The following is a 7,021-nucleotide window of genomic DNA, read 5'->3' on the forward strand; positions in this document are numbered from 1 at the left end:
TGCATGAGTTGCCTTGGATTATGTCTTTATGCCGTAGGCATTACCACTGTATTTGTGGAGTATTATCCTTTTATTACAATAAAAATTATAGAAATAGGCCAGGCGCAGTGGCTCATGCCTGTCATCCCAGCACTTTGGGAGGCCGAAGCGGGTGGATCACCTGAGGTCAGGAGTTCAAAACCAGCCTAGCCAACCTGATGAAACCCGTCTCTACTAAAAATACAAAAATTAGCCAGGTGCGGGGGCAGGCGCCTGTAATCTCAACTACCTCGGAGGGTGAGACAGGAGAATAGCTTGAACCTGGGAGGCGGGGGTTGCAGTGAGCTGAGACCATGCCATTGCACTCCAGCCTGGGTGACAAGAGCAAAACTCTGTCTCAGAAAAAAAAAAAAAATATAGAAATAATTTAGGTTAGGACCATAAAACTTGTCTTGGGATATTGCTTTGTAACATAGCATTCCTATGTGCCAGAGATTTGTTGTTATTATTCGTTATATACGATTAAGAGATACAAGAGGGCAGTTTTTATTTCCTTTCAATCAGTTGTGTTTACTGCTGTATCCTCAGGGGCCTGACGCATGGGGCATATATGCTCAGTAAGTGTTTATTTAAATGAATTAATGTTCTGGCGCTTTATCTGCATCATCTCATTTCATCATCACTGCAACACTATGAAAGAGATGCAATTATCTTCAGCATCCTACAAATCCTAAAAATGAGGCAAGAGAAATACAAATTAAGTACTAAGCCCCCCAGCTGACTGAACGGACTCCCTTTTGGCCAAGGGGACCCAGAATAACCTTGAAAACTGAGTTCTTGCTTTGCCTTGTTATATCCCCTCTGTCACTAACCAGGATCAGGCTTTCTTCCCTAAGGGATAAACAGAAACCATTCCTTTCAAAAGACTCCACCACTGATATCAGCCTGTTGCTGCCCTTCCTTTTTTGCCTAACAGACTACCCACCATGGGGTGGTTTTTGTGCAATTTATAGAGCATGCACAGTATGGGTTTTATTGGCCTCTACTTCACCTTTTGACATCAGAGGCTGAAAACTCTTCAGATCATGCTGATGCCCCATTTTTTGTACCTAGGACCCATGAAGGGGTAATGAAGCTCAATTGCACATTTACATGTTTCTCCCTTCATAAATATTCATGATTCCTCCTATAGCTTATTAAATATGTGTATTCTGCCACCCTGCTCCCTTTCACTTTGCTCCTCCCTCAGAATGTATGTTTTTGGCTTCTGGCTGGAGGGTATTCCCAGCCTGTCAGAAAGGCCACCCTGCAGGCTGAAACCCTTATGCGCCTCATCTTTCTTCAGGTCAAAAGCGTAAGAAAGTTACCTTCTGATATGATTTGGCTGTGTCCTCACCCAAATCTCATCTTGAATTGTAACTCTCATAATTCCCATGTGTTGTGAGAGGGACCCAGTGGGAGATAACTGAATCATGGGGGTGGTTTCTCCCATACTGTTCTTGTGGTAGTAAATAAGTCTCATGAGATCTGATGGTTTTATAAGAGGTTTCCCCTTTCACTTGGCTCTGATTCTCTTTTGTTTGCTGACATGTAAGACATGCCTTTTGCCTTCTGCCATGATTGTGAGGCCTCCCCATCACTTGGAACTCTGAGTCCATTAAACCTCTTTTTCTTTATAAATTACCCAGTCTCCGGTATGTCTTTATCAGCAGTGTGAGAACGGATTGATATGCTTTCTCAAGGTCATACCACTAGTAAATGGCAGAGCAGAGATTTAAACCTAAGGAGCCTGACTAGTGCCTGGCCACCTAATTATGTTGCTTGTTTGTTTTTGTTTTTTTTTTTTTCTTCTGAATAATATTCTGCATTTTTTTTTTTTTTTTTTTTTTTCCTGAGACAGGATCTTGATCTGTCAACCAGGCTGGAGTGCAGTGGTGTAAATATGGTTTACTGCAGCTCGACCTCCTGGGCTCAAGCAATCCTCTCACCTCAGCATCCTGAGTAGCCGGGACCACAGGTGTGTGCCACTATGCCCGGCTAATGTTTTTATTTTTTGTAGAGATAGGGGTCTCACTGTGTTGCCCAGACTAGTCTTGAACTCCTGGACTCAAGTGAGCCTCTCACCTCAGGCTTCCAAAGTGTTGGGATTACAGGCCACCGTGGCCAGCCTGCTTACTTTATATATTTATCATTCTAAACACTAAACACACAGTGCTAAGCACTTTTTATTCATGATATCTAATTCCTTCAGCAAGCCAGTGAAGTACAATTAAATGACACTAAACCAATCTTGCAGATGTGAAATCTGAGTTTCAGAGAATTGAAGTTATTTACTTAAGGTCACACAGTAAGTAGAAAAGCCTAGAAGTGTAGTCCATCAGGCTTGTTTAGGAAGGCCATTCCCTTATCCATATACTATACTACCTCCCTGAGGCAGTCAACCAGCAAATTCTGTTCATCCTACTTTCTAAATATCCACATATATCACTTCATTACTCATTTTATCAAATTTATCATTTTAAACTCAGGTCACTTCCCTGTATAAAATCCTTCGATGGGCCGGGCACGGTAGCACATACCTGTAATCCCAGCACTTTGGGAGTCCAAGACGGGTGGATCACCTGAGGCCAGGAGTTCGAGATCAGCCTGGCCAACATAGCAAAACTCTGTCTCTACTAAAAAGTACAAAAATTAGCCGGGCATGGTGGCACACACCTGTAGTTCCAACTACTTGGGAGTTTGAGGCAGGAAAATTGCTTGTACCCAGGAGGCAGAGGATGCACTGAGTCAGGATCGTGCCACTGTACTCCAGCCCGGGCAATAGAGTGAGACTCCATCTCAAAAAAAAAAAAAAAAAAAAAATCCCTTGATGTCTACCCTTGGACTTCAGGATAAACTATTTTGCAGAGCAACCAAGATTTTATATCTTCTGGTCTCCAGCCATCAATTTAACATGACATCTCCTTATTCTCCCATGCTCCACTCATGATCCAGCCCTATGAAACTGGGTGCAGTTCCCAAACGTACCTGAAAGACATTGGCTCTCTCCTGCCCATCTAAAAGGCTCTTTCTTTCTCTCCTCTCCTTGTTTGCAAGTCATAGTTTAGCCATCTGTTTCTTCTGGCTGAACCCAAGTCTAGCCGAAGCTAAGTTGACCCAAAAGGGGCAGTAGGGGAATTCCTGTGAAGGACTGCCCCAAACCATCCTGAGATGGGGCTGGACAGAATTCCAAAGAAAGAAGCACTAAACGCTGGGGTGATCAGTCCAAAGCATTTATTAGAGATGTTACATTCAGAGTGCTTAAGTGGACAGGGTGAAAAGAGATGTTTCTATGTAGGTATGTCAGCAATGAGAAGTCGGGTTATGGAGTTTATGAGGGTTTAGGGAATTTGGCTTAGGTCTGGGCTAGTTTCTATGTGTTTAGTGACATATTTTGATCTTTCAGTGTTTGAAGCAATAACCTACACAACTTTATCAGTGCCTGGGAATGTTCAAGGTCCGGGTTTAAGTTTAATCCTACAGGGTGAAAAAAACCCCATGCAGCTGGCCAGGTCACAGAGTGGTCAAGGCACTCTATGTTAGTCAGGACACAGAAAGAAAGTAGGGGGCTCTGAGGGACCCTACACCATCTCTGCCTCTTGGAAACATTTTCATACTCTTCAAAACTGGTGATCATCCCGAATGTTCTCACTGTATCCTGTACACACTACTCTACTCAGTTATGCTGAATTGTAAATTCTTATTTTAATTTATCTCTAGAACCAGACTGCGGTCACCTACTGAAAAGCAAGGATCCTTGTCTTGCTGACTTGACGTCTTTAGGGCCTAGCATAGTAAAGGCTCAATAATAATTGCACCGTTCCAAGTATTTTACCTATATTTACTCATTAAATCCTTATAGCAGATTTAAGTGGACATACTATTAACCTTTTCTACTAAGTAGAGATTATAGAACGGAAAGTTAAGTGACTTTTGCCCCAGGGTACAAAGTCCATAAGTGATGAAGCCAGAATGTGAGCTCAATTGTAGCTTGAGAGTTACACCCTACTATTACAGTACTGTAGACCCCATTTCAGAAAACCACCTAATTACAAAATACTCCAACACATAAGGTTAGCTCGTATGTGTCAGAGACTGTTTCAAGTGCTGTCTTAATGCAGAAAAATGTTATTTTGCCACCAGGGAAAGCAAAAATAATTGAAATATTATAGTAATGATAATAAATCCAAGCAATACTTCTACTCTGTATGCTCTAGTTACTGGTATCCATGTGACAGTGATTAAACAGAATTTCTGGCTTAGTCTAGGCTTTGAACACATTTTTAAAATTTTTTATATGGAACTAAGCCATTGAAATTATGGTTTTATCCCCATTCATATCATATTCACTGGTTCTCCATCTTCCATCAGCATCACTCAAGGAGTCCCAAGCATCAGGAAGCCGATGTACACATAAGTGCAGAGAAAACTAATTAGAACCTGAAGCAGTAACTTCTAGGAGTTATAAATTACATCTTTGAAAATGCTAATAAAGCTTATGGAGGTACTAATTTTATTTTTATTTTTTGAGATGGAGTCCCGCTCTGTTGCCCAGGCTGGAGTGCAGTTGTATGATCTCGGATCGCTGCAACCTTCGCCTCCCTGGCTCAAGTGATGTTTGTGCTTTAGTCCCCCAAGTAGCTGGGACTACAAGTGTCCACCACCACACCTGGCTAATTTTTTTATTTTTAGTAGAGATGGGATGTCACCATGTTGGCCGGGCTGGTCTCAAACTCCTGACCTCTAGTGATCTGCCCACCTCAGCTTCCCAAAGAGCTGTGATTACAGGTGTGAGTCACTGCACCCAGCCGGTACTTAATTTAAAAAAAGGAAAAGTGCGGCAAAATGGATGTACCAGGATGTTCATTGTAACACTGCTGATAACAGAGAAAAATCGAAAAATTAAAATTTCATTAGTGAGACCGTTGTGGTGCCCAGGAGTTTGAGTCTAGCCTAGGCAACATAACAAGACTCTATCTCTCAAAAAAAGAAAATTTTTGTTAGTAAAGGATTGATTGAAACAAACAAGCAAACAAACAAACCATTCATACAATGAGCTACTGTGATGCTGGTTTAATTTAGATTAAGGTTTGTTTTTTTGAGATGGGGTCTTGCTATGTTGCCCAAGCTGGTCTCAAACTCTTGGCCTCAATTGATCCTCTTGCCTCAGCCTTCCAAGTAGCTGGGACTATAGGCACATGCCACTGTGCCTGGCTTCTTTTTGTTAAAAATCTATAAAAAAAGAAAAATACTTTACAAAGAAATGTCATAGGGTGGCCAGGCACAGTGGCTCATGCCTGTAATCCCAGCACTTTTGGAGGCTGAGGCAGGCGGATCATGAGTTCATGAGGTTGAGACCACCCTGGCTAACACAGTGAAACCCTGTCTCTATTGAAAATACAAAAAAATTAGCCAGCATGGTGGCGGGCACCTGTAGTCCCAGCTACTCGGGAGGCTGAAGCTGGAGAATGGCATGAACCGGAGAGGCGGAGCTTGCAGTGAGCTGAGATCGTGCCACTGCACTCCAGCCTGGGTGACAGAGCGAGACTCTGTCTCAAAAAAAAAAAAAAAAAAAAAAGAAAAAAGAAAAGAAATATTATAGTGCAAGTGTAAAAAAAATCTGGGAGACTATGCACCAAACTGCCAACAACGATTATTCACAAAGAGCTGGGATGGGATTGCAGGGAACTTTCAGTGTCTATATTAGACACTTCTTCAACGTTTACATGATTAGAGTGAAGATTTAAAGTATTACATTTGGTTTTATATATATATAAAGTAACAATACTTAAAAATAAAAGGAAAGAGGTACTAATATAATTTGGTTCAATAAATATTGTTGAACGATAATACTCTTTGTAACTGGGGCTCATCCTGAGAGTTCTCACTGTATCCTGTGATCACACTACTCTGCTCAGTTATGCTAAATTGTAAATTCTTATTTTCATCTGTCTCTAGAACCAGACTTCAGTCATCTACTCAAAAGCAAGGATCTTTGTCTTGCTGACTTGACTTCTTCAGGGCCTAGCACATTGAAGGCTCAATAATAATTGCACTGTTCCAAGTGCTTACATACATTTACTCATTAAATCCTTAGAGCAGGATTTAATGTCATGGCTCTCATGTATAAAGTGAGCACATGTTAAAGATTTTATTTTACACATGATTAATAAAGGAACCAGTAAGATGTTACAATTAGTTCAAAGGACAATCCAAAGAACAGAAACATTCATAGAGCAGGAATATTGTGAAGAATGTGCAAATGGAGACACAACTTACTTCTTCCACAGTAAGGGAAGGAAGTGAGTTGAAATCTCTACTGGACAGAATTTATGTAGATGTTTAGAGACAAGAATTGTTTTGCATGATTGTCAGTTTTCTGAAATTTACAATGTTGTAAAATAGCTCAAAGATAAGGAGAGGCACAGAACCCTCATAAAGTCAGAATCAAAAAGGTGTACTTGTCTCTACAATGTATTGTTTCTCACAGAAGCACAAATTTTCCCCTACAATATTAACTGATGACAGTGGTATGCATTGTATACTAGCTGGAATTAGTCTCTGGCATTTCTTTCATTCTTATTATGCAACTTGGGCTAAGTGGACCTCAGTTTACTTACATGAATGTAAAATGGGAATGATATTATTAATACGTACCTTCCAGAGTTGTTGTTGGATTAAATGAGAGGATGGGTATGAAGTACTTGGACCTGTGCTTGGCTTTTAGTAAGCATTTGATGAACGTGAGCTATTGTGCTTTTCTCAGCTGAATGTAGTTATTCACCTCACTGCATTGTACTTCAGGATGATTGTCTCCTGAAACAGGACCTTCAGTATCTAGGATGTGTCAGGGGACACGAACTTTGCTTCAAATCAGGTTCACTTCATGAGAATCTGTTTGCTTGCCCGTTGAACCAACTTTTCTGCTTCCCTGGATCTTATGATTTTGCTTTCTCTAAACTTCTGGTATGTTTTAGGTCCTTTATGGTACATCCTTAAATTT

The sequence above is a fragment of the Rhinopithecus roxellana genome, chromosome 4 (genome assembly GCF_007565055.1).
Source record: "Rhinopithecus roxellana isolate Shanxi Qingling chromosome 4, ASM756505v1, whole genome shotgun sequence".
Taxonomy (NCBI): domain Eukaryota; kingdom Metazoa; phylum Chordata; class Mammalia; order Primates; family Cercopithecidae; genus Rhinopithecus; species Rhinopithecus roxellana.